General features: G+C 32.6%; 1 long non-coding RNA gene across 1 annotated transcript; it reads right to left on the reverse strand.

The window, feature by feature from the left end:
• Positions 1 to 7,804: 7,804 nt before the first annotated feature.
• LOC127701208 (uncharacterized) lies at positions 7,805 to 10,291 on the reverse strand. Its single transcript, XR_007981873.1, has 2 exons — positions 10,013 to 10,291; positions 7,805 to 8,534 (listed from the first exon to the last, which is right to left on the reverse strand). It is a non-coding gene; the product is annotated as an uncharacterized LOC127701208 (long non-coding RNA).
• Positions 10,292 to 18,230: the final 7,939 nt, after the last annotated feature.

Here is an 18,230-nt window from a genome sequence, read left to right on the forward strand (position 1 = left end):
TAACTTGTCGATTCGTAAATTGTCGATTTGTAAATTGTCAATTTGTATATTGATGTTTTGTAACTTGTCGATTCGTAAATTGTCAATTTGTATATTGATGTTTTGCAACTTGTCGATTCGTTAAATGTAGATTTGTAAATTGTCAATTTGTATTTTGATGTTTTTTAACTTGTCGATTCGTTAAATGTCGATTTGTAAATTGTCATTGTTGTATTATGCTAGCGATCATTATGACGACAGATGGCGCTCGGTTTCTTCTTCGGTGAATCAGTCTTCTGTAAGTTGGAGCACCTCCATATGGAGTAAATATATATACCTAAGTAATTTAAATCAATCATATATGTACAGCAAATGCATCTAAAAGAACACAAATAGAATAATAACATTTTATTTGTATATGGCATGTATACAGAACATTTTGTTTTTATGAAGACGACAGGTGGCCGTATTGTTCGAGAACGGAAACTATATAAAAAACTAGATTTGTAATTGCTAGCCATTACGGATGGCAACCTTCCCCCATTGCCAGGGTAACGGCAGCCATTTTGAAAATTCCTCAGTCAAAGAGTGCATCTACACTTGCAAATTAACAGTTTTTTAAAGTTTCATAAATTTTGGAGCTTTTTGAAATTTTTGACATTTTTGCAGTTTCCATGGTAACGGCGGCCATTTTGAAAATTCCGAAGTCAAACTGTTAATCAGCACATGCAAGTTACCATTCCTGTGAAGTTTCTTCCACTTTGGAACACTTTGATTTTTTTCGCATTTTTGCTGTTTCCATGGTAACGGTGGCCATCTTGACCATTCCAAAGTCAGAGGGACAACTTCGCATGGTGGTCAACATTATACCATAGTTCCATCAACTTTGGTCTATTCTATTCTGAGAACTGCTCCGGACAAAAATAGTGGAAGAAAAATAATAAGAAAAAAAAGAAAAAAAAGAAACGTAGAATAACAATATGTCACCCCAACTCCGTTGAGGGTGCCATAAATACAACCCTAAATAGTTCATTCCTTCCACGTTAATCGATCTCTCCCACTTGCGAGGTTAATGGTGTAATCGTTTATTACCGGAACATAGCGACTGAATTATTCGGGTAAATAGATATAAGGAGATGTGGTAATAAACATAATGATTGTCAATGAGACAACTATCCATCAAAGTTCAAATATAAAAGTCGATGTAAGCAATTATAGGCAACGTACGGCCTTCAACAATGAAAAAACCCAATCCATATAGTTGGCTATAAAAAGCTACATCAGTACGTAAAAATCCAGGTAAAAACGGTTTCTATTAATCCTAAAATGCTATTATCGGACCATTTTATTCTGACTGAGTCCTTAGGGGGAAGGCCTGACATACATGTATATGCCTACTAAATTTTTTCTGGTCATGAAGCTAAGGATTGCCACAACATGATTTTTCGTTCTATAAAAATTTACAAAACAAAAAGAACAAAATTTCCCCGATTCCCTCATTATCAACTGCTGTCGATCGGATCGTTAATTAACAGTTGATTCACGATGTTAATCAATAACGTTTGTATTATATAAGCTTAATATTTTGAAATTTGCATTTCATATGAAATTAAAAATAATTTTATGAATCATTCTAATATCCAATTGACGAAACCATGTTGTTGTATTCCGCCTGGCTCTTCTGTCGAACAGTGAGCCAGGATCCCAGGCTACCCCGTCTCACAGTTTGCCACCTTTTTACTCTTCAAAATATTCCCTGACAGCCCTCCCCCGCAACCCCCAGCCAAAACCCCAAATCATGTTCAAAGATTTTCATGGGGAAATGAAATTAGGGTAAGCAGATTGGAGATAATTGCTTCGGTCATGCAAATGGCGAGATCTTCTGTCTGACAAGTCAAAGCAGCAGGGTGTCACTTTGGTAAAAAGTGGGTATAGGTGTGTAATAAAAAAGAAACTGTTTCATATTTTTACGATCATGGTCACTGACAAAATATTCAGAGGAGAGACAACTCCTAGTATATGTCGATCCAGTACCATGATCATTCTAGATCTGTATCTGTATCTGTAGGAATACGTTGTGGATACCAATTCTGGCTTTAATACAATGGTAGAGAGAGCGCAGATGATTTATTGACGGTGCACGCGAGCAGTATCTAAAGCTGTCAACGCTCGGTGTGCGCACTACAGTGTCTTCAAGGAGGTTCCACTCGATTACTGTTTTTACGAAAAATGAGTTGGAATGTGGGATTTTGATCGCTGAAATCTCAAAACACTTTGTGTAGTTCTTGATCTCTTTTTCCACAATATTCATTGACTGATAATTGTCAAATCCCTTGGCAGCAATTGTTCTTTTTGGACGAGCTTTTTTTTTTAAATTTGTAGCAAGAACCAGCCCCTCAACCACTTCGTACAGAAATACACGCTTCTGGCTTAAGCGTTTTGTCTGTTTGCCTTTGGTGAGCGTGTTTGAGACGCAACCATCTTCTCTGGATTTGTAGCCTCCTCGTTATAAAACTCACAGCTTGTCGCTGTATTCTTTCAAGCTTTTTGATGTTCGTAGGGGTCCCATATACTATTGCTTCATACTCCATTATTGACCAGTGAAATATATGCGGTTTTCTTGCATTCTGGTCGGCAATATCTCAAATTCCTTATCAGGAATCCTAGTCACGGTTGAGTTTGCATTCTTGGCTACGATTGAAATATGGGTAGTCCATTTAAGTTCTCGATAAGTTTTCTGGTTCCTTTAGATTTTATTACAAAATATTGCATATACCAATACAGTTTTAATATATAGTATACATTAACTAAGTGACTCATTTAAAATAATACTTCATTCAATTTGTTTTGCAAAGTACATGATATAAAACATTTTTATCTTCATTACTCGAGAGCCAAATAAATAAAGATTTTTCATCCATTTCAGTGCTTCTTGTATTAAAAAATCATAAGATATTAATTACATTCTTTTCCAATATCTTAAGATTATAATATTAAGGAATAATAGGTGTTAACCCATTTCTCCCATCATTTATTTAGTCCAAAATTTGCGGCCCAGAACAATATAAGTTTGAATTTTCCAGCTCAGTCTTATATTTCATGTATTTAGTCTAATTTTGACCCGGTCAAATATTAAGATGAAATTTCCTGCCCAAGTGAAAGTATTAATTATATTTGCGTAGTTTATAAGGAAGCCAAAAAATATAGTATATATGCCAATACACACAATTAACAGCGCCTTGATAAGGGAGCCCATTCCAGCGACACATCAGTATATACCTAAATACAGGAAGTGACACACCCCTCCCAGATGTGGTGACCAGTACGGTAGACATACATGTTTATTCGAGGTCAACTCTCTATAAAGCTGAGTCCCTGGTATATGCCATATAAACCGAACAATGTATTTATATATTTATTTTCTTTTATTTGTATATGCTGTACATAATTGATTTATAAAATTACTTAGGTATATACTCCACATGGAAGTGCTCTTACTTACAGGAGGCTTATACACCGAAGAGGAAACCGAGCGCCATCTGTCGTCATAATGATCGTTCGCATAAAACAACAATGACAATTTACAAATCGACATTTAACGAATCGACAAGTTACAAAACATCAATATACAAATTGACAAATTACAAATCGACATTTAACGAATCGACAAGTTACAAAATATCAATATACAAAATGACAATTTACAAATCGACATTTAACGAATCGACAAGTTACAAAACATCAATATACAAATTGACAATTTACGAATCGACATTTAACGAATCGACAAGTTACAAAACATCAATATACAAATTGCAATTTACCTGGGACTATTATACTATATATATTAGTATAATAGTCCCAGAATTTACCAATAAAGAATTTTGAAATCACACAGTTACAAGTTACAAATTGACAAATTTACGAAGTAAGAAGTTTGAAATTACAAAGATACAAGTTAAAATTGACAAGTTACGAAGTAAGAATTTTGACCCCGTTGGCTTTCCATACGCACGGTCGATAAGTTCCATGCTATTTATGTTTCTGAAAAATCCAGAAATCACAACAAACGTTTTTATCATGACTGCAGTCACAAAAATGCTTTATTCACAGGCACGAACATGATATTAATTCACCTGCTTACAGAACATTATTCTTCTAATAAAATATGCATCTTTAAAAAAAACACCACCGTTGCTTTCTCTCTTGAGAGCCCTGTTAACATCCAAAGACTAGGAGGATTTGGTCCTTATCATGGCTATTTTCAACATACTTTTAATTTGGCAAATCGCTACTTTCACTTCTATCAATCAGTGTTACTTATTTCAATAAAAAGAGGTGGATCATACACTAAATACATAAATTTTATGACCTATTAAGCAGTTAACCTTTCAAAGAAAAAGTTGAAAGATTATTGGAAAATAATCCATATATATAGTCAACGAAAGGAATTAGCTGTGGTCTTAGACCTTCAATCGCACTAAGAATGAAAAGTTCTGGACATATATGGTGTCAAGGGAGTAGTGTCATTACATGTCAAGGTGACATTGTGTTATAGTTATTGATCAAGCAAATCGGTAAATGCAATTTAATCGGCTCGGGTCGGGTGACCCTACTTGACTCGAACGACAATTAGAACAAAGAGATTTTGCCTCTGTCATTGTGTTAAGCTACACAAAAAGTCTTAAATGGGCAAAGTTTCAATTCTCACACAAAAATTGTCAAATATAAATGAAAGTATTGGTTTGGCTTTCTATACATGATGAAAATCTCACTTATTATGACAAGTTTTTGTATAGATGGTATCAGATGTCACGTAGTCGATAAATGCTGTTGCAATTGGTACGTTTTCTTAGAACTTAGAACTTTATTAACACTCTAGACAGTTCATTCTGTAACAAGAGGCAGACAAATGATACAAATAATATTTTACAATGGTGAACAAGATAGAAAAAAGATATGCATACATAGTTCATTATACCTAATTCTCTGTACACAAGTATACACATAAATAACACGTGAAAAACATTCAGAGCTATAATGATGGGATTTAAGATAAGATCGCCAGTCGAACAAATGTAAGTGATGATAATATATTCATAATCATAGATATTTCATAAGTTTTTTTTTATAAAAATTGACAAGTTATTCAAGACTTTTACATTACATAAAGACACCAAACCTTTCATTTTATATTCTGAAGGGTTAACAATATAGTAATTTGGGATATATGCACGTCTTAATTTTGTAACCTCGTCATTGCGACATACAAATAAGTTATGAAACTGATTTCCAATACAATTATATATTTTTGCACAAAGTACATAATCTTTCCTCTTTTGGAATGTTATGCCATCGACCAGTTTCTAATTGAATTATGATATTTGAACATCTAAGTTTGGTTAAATATATTCTATTTTCTCTTTTCATCTTAATAAGTAATTTTCTAAGCAAAAATCGTGTTTAAACAGTAAATAGTATCCACCTCTTGGGGAGTTTTCAGCATCACTAAACCACTTTTGAATAAACTGGTCGTGTAAAATTTGCTTTACATATATTTTGATGTCAACATTTCTTAAAATACATTGATTGTTCCATACATAGCTCAAACCTGTGTTTTCTAATGTAGATTTTATACAATTAATCCACTTAGAAACAATATTTCCAGAATTATGCATGTTATACAAAAATTGGTATAACAATCCTGATAATTTTGTGCTGTTTAATAATAATTTTGACCAGAATGATAACATTCGTAATCGTACTTTATTTTCCATGGGATATCTGCCAGTTTCACCGTACACCATATAATTCGGAGTACTGCTTCTTAATTAAAAGAATTTTTTCAGAAATTTTAAATGAACTCTTTCTAAAGCATCTATGTTTTCGAACCCCCATATTTCACAAGAGTAAATCAGTATCATGGGTTCAACCAAAGAATCGAACAATTTTAGTTGCAAATCAATAGGGATATTTAAATTCCTTATTTTTCTGTAAAGAGCATAGAGTGCCTTTTCTGCTTGATCTATCAATTTTTTTCTGGCATTTGTAAATCTACTGTTACAATTAAACAGTAAGCCTAGATAAGGATAAAAATCTACTATTTCAATATCAGAACCATATAATTTGAAATCATGTAAGTGGTTTCTTTTGCTTTTTCTTTTTGAAAATATCATAATCTTTGTCTTATCAGTGTTCACAGAAAGTTTCCATTGTGTACAATATAATTCAAACATATCTAATGTATTTTGCATATCACTCGCTGATTCAGCAAGTATGATAGTGTCATCTGCATAGAATAAGATAAAAATTTGTAAATATAGTCCAATATGTTCTTTACAATGCGTTGATACTGTTTCAAGTCCATTTATGTTATTTTCACATAAAAATTCTTCTAGATCCGAAAGAAAAATAGAAAACAAAAAAGGTGGCAAATTTTCTCCTTGGCGTACCCCGAGATCACTAGAAAAGAAACCAGAAATATCATTTCCCTTTTTGACACATGATTTAATATTATCATACATTACTCTTAAAATGTTTCCGGTAACTTGATTTTTTACCAACTTTTGCCATAACCCCAATCTCCAAACAGTATCGAACGCTTTCTTAAAGTCGATAAACGTACAATAAAGTTGTTTACCAAATGATAAATATAATTCTACCAGAACATGTAAACAAAAGATGTTATCCAGTGTTGAATAGCCTTTCCTGAAGCCAGCTTGTGCTTTTGAAATAATTTCAAATAAGTCTGCATATTTTGAAAGTCTCCCATTCAGTATTGCAGTAAATAATTTTCCCAGGGAAGATACTAGAGTAATTCCTCTATATGAGTCAGGATTAAGGGGGTCTCCCTTATTTTTGAAAAATGGTAAAATAATACCTAAGGTCCAAGCTTCAGGAATGGTTCCAGAGTCTAATATTTTATTAAATAACTTCAGATATAAGGGCATCATAAACTGAATGGTAGATTTCACATATTCATTTGAGACCATATCATAACCTGGCGCTTTTCCTTTTTTTTAAATCTTCAACGGCTTTAAAAATTTCATTTTCTGTAATTTTACCATTTAAGATTGCGTTTACACTTTCGTCATCGCATTCTGGTATTTTTAAAATCTATGTGTGCATTTCTTTCTAACCAAAGTTTGGTAAACGTTGTGTGCCGTTTGTTATAGTTTAACACTGGACACTTTTAATTTGCAAAACACTCATTTGCAAATCCGCCGCCGCCTCTCCTTAGACCTACAGTGTCGTGTAAATAACCAAAATGTGCGGAATTACATGGGATTCAATAATTTCATTGCTTTTCTGCTGTTATTATTATATATATTTTGTAATTTGATTTAGAAAAACATGGGATTTTCAATATCCCATGGGATAAGGCAAATCCCATGGGATTGACCATTATCCCATGGGATTTTGGTTAAATCCCATGGGATTTTTTTGGGTCCCATGGGATAATTGTAGTCCCATGGGATATTTGTTGTCCCATGGGACAAAAAAAATCCCATGGGACTATAATTATCCCATGGGATTTTTAATATCCCATGGGACAAAATAAAATCCTATGGAATTCAAATTATAAATATACAGTAATGTGTATGTTACAATGAATTCTGTTTGGTAGTAAAAAGTTTATAATATATATATGAGTGTATTTTTGGTTTTTTTCATTTTGTCACAAACATGTTTTTAATTTGTTTATATGACAATAAAGATTATTATTATTTTGGAAATATAATAATATTTAAAGTCAAAAAATAAAATCCTTTAACTGAAATAAAATGATGACGTCTTAATAAAAGAAAAAAATATTTGATTTGAAATCTTTGTCTTCTTTGTTTTATTATGAAAAATAGAACTGAAAAAAATATTTCATATTCTGACTGAATAAATTGACAAAGCACAGTTAATAGTTTACTCTTTTCATGAGGTAAAGTTTTCTTTGTTATAGTTCCATTGCAATACATGAATATGCAAATGATTTGAATCTTATTCCTTTGTGGTGTTCATAATATTACATTTATATTTGTAAATTTATAAAATAAAGACTTTTCCTGTTAAGTTTTAGTTTTCTTGTTTCAGCTTGCTATGAACAATTATTCAGTCCACTATATAAGAGTCAAGTAAATAAATTATTTCATCCACTAGAATATTCCTACAATTCTAAGACAAAACATTTATGCAATCTGTTCTTCAAAAATCTTCCTCCGTACATCTTTATTGGATGGAGCGATTTAAATGAGTGGACAAAGCAAGTTCATTTGGACAACAAAATACTAATATATTTTTTCATTCCTCCCTTCTTTCAATTGATAATTACGTTGTTGCATTTACATGATTAATTAAGTTCTTGAGCATCTATGATCATGATGATATGACTCCTTTTTGTTTATAGTAATTATGTTGAAATTTCCTCTTTCTTATGTAGGAAAAAAAACACATTCCATTTCAAATTAATAAAAAAGTCACACTATGTAGAAAAATATCAACTTTAAGTTTGCTGTTCAGTATTGACCTGTTGAATGATGATCATGAAAACCAAGATGTCTGACCTACAAATACACAAAACTCAAAAATTATAAATGAAGAGAAATACAGCAATAAAATGGCTATTTTATCATATTTATGTATATTTTGATAAAAATTTCATTTGAATATTTAAAATTGTAAGAACTCTTATTTCAGTGCTTTGTGTCTATGGTTTTCATATTAGTTGTTTTTTGTGCCTTGTTGCAGTCTTTCGAGTTAAGCCAATTGCAACAAATGTTTACAGTTTGTTCAAATGTTGTGCTGTTATTAAAACCACTGTCCCAGGTTAGGGGTGGGTTGGGTGTTCACTAAATGTTTATTTTATTAGTTGATATTTGCTTTGAATTAGCTGTCAGTAACTGTGAGTACTAATAGATCTGTATGTTGAGTCTTTTTTGTTAAAGGGAAAGAATAAATTTCCAGCCACATCCGGTCTGTGTTTTTGGTAGCTGTTTTTCTGCTTTGTTGCATTCTAATGAGTTAATAAAATTGAGAATGAAAACGGGAATGTATCAAAATATTTCAATTTTGGATGTAACGCATCTTCTGATTGGCTGACGTTGTTTTGTTTATCAGCTCATAGACATAATTTTGTCATGTGACTGTGACGTCATCAACGTTTTTTCAGGGTTTACTCCGGTTTAAAATGGAATTTAGAATTAAATTATAAGAAATGACTGTAATATTTTTTCTGTCTATTCGAAATAACATAAAAAATGTGGTGCACACTTTAAAATAAGCCGCTACACGGGTTATTCAGTGTGCACCACATTTTTGATGTTATTTCTTCATAGACAGAAAAAATATTATAGTCATTCCTTAAATAACCTGACCCAAGAGCAGAAAAAAACCCTTTTCAACTGATTTTATAGTTTTTATATTGAACTGACACTTACACCACTGTCCTTAATTAGAGGAGGATTTGGCGCCAGCAAACATGTTAAACCATGCCACATTTTGTAAGTGTCTGTCCCAAGTCAGGGGTCTATTATTCAGTGGTTGTCAATTGTTGCTATATATCATATTTGTTTTTTGTTTATTGTTTTGTGCAAAAATCAGGCACTTAGCTTTCACCTTTATGGTGTTTCCCCTAAGCATGTTTAGCATGGAATAGACACCATGCCCTTTTTAAATGACGCCATGCCCTTATTGAATTGTTTTACATTTGTTATTTCATGGCCTTTTATGGATTACTATGCAGTATAGGGTTTGCTCATTGTCGAAGGCTGTACAGTGAACTAATTTTGTTAAATTTAATGTCATTTGATCTCTATTGGAGAAAAGTCTCATTGGCAATCGTACCGCTTCTTATTTTTATATCAACCCTGCCATATTTTGCCTGTCATTATTTACAGGTCATCATTGGCCTCTAATAAGTAATTGCATTGCTTACATCCACTTAATTGAACTCTGGTGGATAGTTTTCTCATTTATCATACCACATCTTATTTTCATAATAATCATTATTCAAGGGCAATAACTTTTATAGAAGTGGACTTACCATTTAGGCTTTGTTGACGTCTGTAAATCTATTTTTGTTGATAATTTCTTTTGTTTATAGTTTCCCTTTATCTTTAATGTTCTTGCCCTACACATAAAAGGGTAAACATTATCATTTAATGACAATAACTACTATTACATAATGAGTAGGCAACTGACAATTTTGGATCATTTGTATCTTGTCTTGCTCATCATTTTTGCTTGATATTATCAATATTCTATGAAAATGAGGTCACAGTAATATTAAACTTGGCAGACAGACATCTTCTTATTTTTATATGACACCTTATAGTCATTCCATACACCAACAAGTAGACATATGCTTATAATATCTGATAAAATGAATAAAATGCTCCGCTGGGCGCAGCTTGATACGACCGCAGAGGTCGAACCCTGAACAGTTGGGGCAAGTATGGACACAACATTCAAGCTTGATACAGTACTGAATTTGGATTGTGATTAAATATTTGACACAGCATAGGTTTCTGACACAGAATGAATGTGGTCTAAGAACTTGAAATTTTTTAATTTACCTATTCAAACCATATCATTATTATTTGCTTTTATATATAAATCAGAAATAACCAATTTAAAATGGAAAGTTTTAAAGAAAAAAAAAGGAAAAAAAGGGAAACCCCCCCCCCAATTTTTTGAACCCCCTTATAAGTCATCACCCCAAACTCAATCCCAGCCTTCCCTTTGTGGTATGGTACCTTGCAGTACAATTTCAGAGAGATCCATACACTTATACACAAGTTATTGTCTGGAAACTAGAAAAATGCTTGTTTTTTTGGCCCCTTTTTGGCCCCTATTCCTAAAATTCTGAGGCAATTACCCCCAAACTCAAACCCAGCTTTCCCTTTGTGATATGGAACCTTGTAGTACAATTTCATAAAGATCCATACACTTACACACAAGTTATTGTCCTGAAACTAGAAAAATGCTTGTTTTTTGCCCCTTTTTGGCCCCTTATTCCTAAAATTTTGAGGCAATTACCCCCAAAATCAATCCCAGCCTTCCCTTTGTGGTATGGTACCTTGCAGTACAATTTCAGAGAGATCCATACACTTGAACACAAGTTATTGTCTGGAAACTAGAAAAATGCTTATTTTTGGCCCCTTTTTGCTAAACGTTTTGGGCAATTACCCCCAAACTCAATTCCAGCTTTCCCTTTGTGATATGGAACCTTGTGGTACAATTTCAGAAAGATCCATACACTTACACACAAGTTATTGTCATGAAACTAGAAAAATTCTTGTTTTTTGCCCCTTTTTTGGCCCCTAATTCCTAAAATTTTAAAGCAATTGCCCCCAAAATCTATCCCAGCCTTCCCTTTGTGGTATGGTACCTTGCAGTACAATTTCAGAGAGATCCTTACACTTGAACACAAGTTATTGTCTGGAAACTAGAAAAATGCTTATTTTTGGCCCCTTATTCCTAAACGTTTTGGGCAATTACCCCCAAACTCAATTCCAGCTTTCCCTTTATGATATGGAACCTTGTAGTACAATTTTAGAAAGATCCATACACTTACACACAAGTTATTGTCATAAAACTAGAAAAATGCTTGTTTTTTGCCCCTTTTTTGGCCCCTAATTCCTAATATTTTGAGGCAATTACCCCCAAAATCAATCCCAGCATTCCCTGTGTGATATGGAACCTTGTGGTACAATGTCAGAGAGATCCATACACTAACACACAAGTTATGTCTGGAAGTTACAAAAATGCTTTTTTTTGGCCCCTTTTTGGCCCCTAATTCCTTAACTGTTGGTACCATAACCCCCAAAATCAATCCTTATGGTAAAATTTCATAGAGATCCATTCACTTAAACTAAAGTTAGAGTGCGAAAACCAATGTGTCTTCGGACGACGATAACGCCAACGTCATACCAATATATGACCGTATAAAAAACTAAGAAAACTTAGCATTGACCAAAGAACCATAAAATGCGATCATGGTTATATGAATCTGCCAGACAGACATGCACACCTTACAATCGTTACATCCGCCAAATATAATTTACCTGTTGCTTAAAGCATATGATAAACTGACAAAACAATGCAAACTTTTCATTGACCAATGAACTATGAAAATGAGGTCAAGGTCATATAAAACATGCAAGACAGACTGTGCATCTCACAATCATTCCATTCACCAAATATAGGGGCCTTATTCATGTTATTACCTAGGAATAGTGATGTCATGGACTAGGAAAATTAGTCTTGGGACATAAATTACTGACATCGGACTAAATATACTAGTAAATTCTGTATCCATGGACTTTTTATACTAGTTATATTTGTCTGACCAGACAATTTATCTCTTACACTAGTTCTCAGAGAGACATGTCACCTTACCTTGACACATTATTCTGACTCTGAACAAACCAGTATTTGCTCTTACTCCTTAATAATACTGCGTGCTTAGGGGAGAAGCAGCAAATACCAACTTTAAAGTCTTTGGTTTTACCCGGTTGGGTTCAAAATAAACAACCTTCTGCACGTGAGGTGAACACGCTACCACGAGACCAGGCAGTATAATATAAGGAGTTTACCCAAGATTTAAAGTTTCCAAGTTTTTGCAAAAACTGGATCAAAATCATCATTGAAAAGCAATAACTTCTTAATAAGATTTAAGTTTCTCTTTAATTATTACAGTTTTCAAGATAAAAAGGCAAATTCAAGAAATATGAAGAAAAAAAAAATGGTTAAAATCTGTATTTAAGGCAACAACTCCTATGAGTCAGCTGCTAGTTTTGATGCAAATGGACAGTAGATTTTTTTTTCAACATTCTGAACATTTCTACCCTTGTCAGATATTGTCTATCTATTTTAGCCTTTTGTAGCTTATTACGCAGTTTGGCTTTTTAGCCCATTGTTGAAATCTGTACGGTGACCTATATAGTTGTTAACTTCTACGGTTTAAGTTTCTGTTGAAGAGCCGTCACATTGGCAATGATACCATATTTGTATATGTTTTTGTCATGTAGGTGTAAGGAGACAACCTTTTGATTTTCTGGTGGGATAAAAAGGGGAGACAGATTTTTTATCACCTGGCCTGGTAAGTTTTTCAGGGTTCGTAAGGATAGAAAACCCGGCAAATTGTAACAAACCCCTGTGGTACGACCATATTTGCCAAAAGATTAGTCCAAATAATTATGACGTCTTGCAAGGCTATTTTAACTTTTTTCTGGGCACGTAATAGTCAAAGTTGTGACTGAGTGCGGAAATATGAAGATAGATAGATAGAAAAATTATAAAGGGACATAACTGAAGAACGGTAAAAGTGACGCTACCCAAATTTGAACTTGATCTGAGTTTTGTGGTAATAAGCATTGTGTGTAAGTCTCATAACATTTGGTTGAGGCTAACTTAAGTAGAGAACAGAAACTAAAAACTCAGCAATTTTTCTATTTGTAAACACGCATAACTCTAGAACGGTTGTGTACAAGTTTTATAACATTTGGTTGAGACAAACTAAAGTTAGAGAACGGAAACGAAAAATTCAGCAATTTTTATGTTTATAAAGGGACATTACTCAAGAATGGTAATTTTTCGCCACCTAATTTCATACTTAATCTGTATTATGTACTAATAAGCATTGTGTATAAGTTTCATTACATTTGGTTGAGGCAAACTAAAGTTAGAAAACGGAAACAAAAATTTGTACTTGATCTTAGTTTTGTGGTAATGAATATTGAGTATAGGTTTCATAATGATTGGTTGAGGCAAACTTAAGTTACAGAATGAAAACTAAAAATTTGCAATCGTTCAATTTATAAAGGGGCATAACTCAATAATGGTTAAAGTGACACTACCCAAATTCAACTTGATCTGTGTTTTATCAGTGGAAGTCAAAATTAAACATTGCATTGTATAAAGCATTGATTGTAGTTGATTCAACTATAATAATGGACAAAGGGAGATAATTCCAATTTAAAAAATTACTTGATATTTAGAAGAAAATAAAAATTTTGCAATTTTTCCATTTATAAAGGGGCATAACTCTAGAACGGTTAAAGTGACGCCACCAAAATTCAAACTTGATCTGTGTTTTGTGGTAATAAGCATTGTGTATAAGTTTTTACTTTAACATTTGGTTGAGGCAAACTCAAGTTAGAGAACGGAAACCAATTTTGGGACGTACGGACGTATGTACGTACAGACGGACAAGGGTAAAACTTAATGCCCCCACCGCTACGGCGGGGGCATAAAAAAAATAAAATAGCCTTGCTAGACGTCATTATTATTTGGACTACCAAAAGATGTAACCTAATTCTTACTTGTTTGGGGAATCTAAATCAGTGAACTGAATTATTGTCTTCTGCAGTAGTCCGAGTCGACATCTGTAACTAATCATGCAAATTGATAGTCAACAGTATATATACCTTTTTCAGAATGTCAGTTTACAAAGAATCACTGGTGATAGGGGAGTGTAACCGATAAATTGATCCTGAATCAGATAAGATTTTCCAAGGACGTATAACTAACACAATACGTCCTTGGATTTTCCCAGTAACGGAGAACCCCTTTCTTTGAGTGAATATAAATAGTGACGGGGGTCTCACAAATAAATTTAAATCTGAATTACAGGAACATCGATTAGCAAAGTAAACTTACATATTAATCTCGAAGTTATTTACGGTAAAGACAGACTGTGCTCCTGAATTAAGCCTGGTATTATACATTTGTGTATTTTACTCGGGGGGGGGGGGGGGGGGGGGGGCACTTCCTATATACAAGGTGATATGACGTGCCGCTGGAATAGGTCACTTTTTCCAGCTTGAAAATATGGGAATAGGTGGGGAAAACTATCAGAAATATATGATAAGGTCGATAAAGTTCCAATTACTTGTATATGAAAAGCCCTGTCATTTTTTCACAGCCGAAAGTCTCACCGTAAGTAAACATTACATACAGAATCTTAGCCTTAAATATTCCACTTTTCCAACACACCCCACGAAAACCAACCAATATGGGAAAAGGTTACAATTTTACCCTCGCAATATATGAAAAGGTATAATACATTTTTAAGATCTAAATTATATGAATAGGGTGGGGTAACAGAACCCCAGCGACACCCCCTATCAATTAAGTATTGAACGTTTTTTCGGATATTTTTTAGGTCCGTTGTCAACTTGACATTGTCAAATCCGATCGCGACCTGCCACTTTGCAACCTGACCTGCAAAAACATAATTCGACTAAAAACAATGCCAGTCAAAATTGCTTTTTGAGACTGGGCGACTGAAAAAGTTTTAAAATGTGACCTTGTGACCCTACTTGGAATTCTTCATTCATCGGCGTGTGTCGGTTTGGCTAAAAAGGGGGCATTGTTTTTTTCTTGGGACAAAAAATTGTTTCTATCTTTATTAAAAAAAAAAAATTAAGACCAATCATAAACTCTTTTTTCAAAACTCAGTGTCGTATTTTATTGTTTTCCCAACAATTTTTAATAAAAGCTTAAAATGTTTGTTTCACTTCCCTCTGACTTCCCTCCTGATTTTTTTTCTCACGAAATTATAGAATTAGTAAATGGATATATATATATGTCTGTGGTCAGTTAGATAAGAAATTCCAGCATGCATCATCAAATAATTCATGTGTATTTGTGACATCAACATAACTGAAACATTATATTATTTCCCAGTAATTATGTAAATCATTTTGATTTACAATTATATATGTCTGGGACTTATGCATGCATATATCTCACAGGCACTTGTCTCCGAAAAAAAAATCCTATATACTTTAATAAAAGTATATAGGAAAAAAATTCTGATACAAGTGCCTGTGATATATCTGTCAGTCCCAGAATAATAAATATAATTGTATCTTAATCTTTGGGAAAATCCGATTTTTAAATTGTTAAATTCTTTAACGTCATAATTATATCAAAGTTTACTTTTTAAAGTTTTAAATTTTAAAGTTAAAATGAATATTCCGTTTTGATCTGAGGAAAAACTTTTTAAACTGTAATGACATGGTCAGTCAACTGATTTGTTGCATGGCTGATTACAGGTAATTAAAGCATGCAGTAATTTTCCATTACGACAGTGCGTGTACCCTAGGGTGTGTATAACGTATTAGAAATATCATAGTTTTCTAGAGAACATCCTGTCTATGTGTAATACAGATTGATGACATTACACAATTTTTTTTTCGTTAAATGTAGTTAAGTATCTGTGTCCATTCCCTATTGCAACACTACAATTCTTTCGAAGAAAAAAATGTTAAAATTTAAAAAAAAAAAAATCATTTATATAAAATAAAGAAGAAAAAAGTAGCAAATAAACTTATGTAACTACGCATTGAGTAAACATAATTTCACTTTACATGTACAACCCTTGAGAAAACGTATTTATAGATGTGTTTAAAAAGGCCAATTCCCAGTGGATTTATTTCACACTAGGACCACAGGCACTTGTCTCAGAATTTTGTTTCCTATATACCTTAATACAGGGACTTTCTATACTAACTTAGTATAGAAAGTCCCTGCTTAATATAACATTAAAAGTATATAGGACATTTTTTTTCTGAGACAAGTGCCTGTGACTAGGAACTAAGATAACTAGAACTAAGTTCATTGGAAAGTCTTTTTGTCTGATACATGTATACCTATAGATAATGTACATAATTAAGAAAAGCTTCAAATATATGCCTGTAAATTAACGGTACGTCTAAAAACCGCTCAGGACCTCCTGAGTGCAGACAGGACATAAAAAGTCACTCAGGACATGTATATATGTTTTAGTGAGCGTTGAGGGGATACATTCGATAGATAATTTAATATTTGATCTTATAATTTTGGTTTTGATAAAATCAAACCAACATTAAAGAAGTTATTTGGGATACGTCATGCATGACCGATGATCATATTCAATACCAATCATCATTTTGATTACAACGTTTGATCTTTAATAATTAGGACTGATTGGTGATGGTTATAAACACATACAAGTAAACTTTGCAAACAAACAAAAAAAAAAAAAACGTTTCCTTGGAAAAAATATAAAAATACGTGAATATTGTTTTTACAAAAAAAGTTAAATAAATTTTTCGTTTTGTATGTAATAATTGAAGCCATTTAGAAATATAAGAAATCTTCACATAGTCGGGAAATTTTCAATTCAAGTTATTTCATTTGAAAACGTTAACAAATATAGATCTTATTCGATGTAAAATGTGGCGTCCTTGGAGATCAAAACCCCGTTTAAATAGGGGTTGTCTACTTTCGTCTATTGCCGAACATTTTATAATCAAGGATTTTTACAAATCCTTGCTAGTAAAAATCCTTGCTATAATATAATGAATCGCGTCGCCAATATCACCACAATTACATAAAGTACAAATACAATCTTCTCCTAAATATTTGGCATCTAACAATTACAATAGGAAATTTTGAGTCGAAACTGAAGTACCAAATCTACAAAAAGAATCACTATTTTTTGTAGTAGTAGGCGTTGAAAACTAAACTGTTTATAATCTTTTTTTTCTCCTAAATTAATTGAAACTCCTGAAATAATTTAACATTATCTATAGACAGCTTACATATGCAAATCTTTTTAGAAGTATGTGAGTGTATAGTTATAATTTGTTCATTAACCCCCCTTTTTCCTTCTATAAAATTACATTGTAATCGATTTTATTTCCAAATTTTTGTTTGCTAGGATTGACACTTAGAACGTACAACAAAAAGTAACAAGTAAAAAGTCACGATTCAGTTTTGGGATATTTTTTTCTTTGAATAAACTTAATTTTAAAAACGTTTCAGTATTTTTCTGAAACATTTTTAAAAGGAAACGGACTTGTAAACAAAAAATATTTTTATTTAAATATTAATATGAACAATGATTGTTAAGAAAACAATCTGCAAAAGTGGTTTGGTAATTAACTGAAGTCATGCTGTCAAAAATGTCTCCTTTTTATAAGTTATTGATAAAAAAAACTATTTGAAGGCGAATTAATCATTTCCTCAACTAAATACATTTATCTATAAATAAAGTCAATTCGTCAAGAACTTTCTCTCATATATTTAAACAATTGTAAAATAATTAATCTAAACCTTTGTCCTGCGACTTTCTGTCCGTTTACCAATACTTATTCCTTGTTAAGTTTTTTCATATCCATTTACGAATACTTATAACGTGATAATTAATTTTTCCGGATGCTTTTTATCCTATTTTCATATCAAACAACCATGTTACCCGTAGAACGGAG

Source organism: Mytilus californianus, unplaced genomic scaffold (assembly GCF_021869535.1).
Source record: "Mytilus californianus isolate M0D057914Y unplaced genomic scaffold, xbMytCali1.0.p SCAF_5, whole genome shotgun sequence".
Taxonomy (NCBI): domain Eukaryota; kingdom Metazoa; phylum Mollusca; class Bivalvia; order Mytilida; family Mytilidae; genus Mytilus; species Mytilus californianus.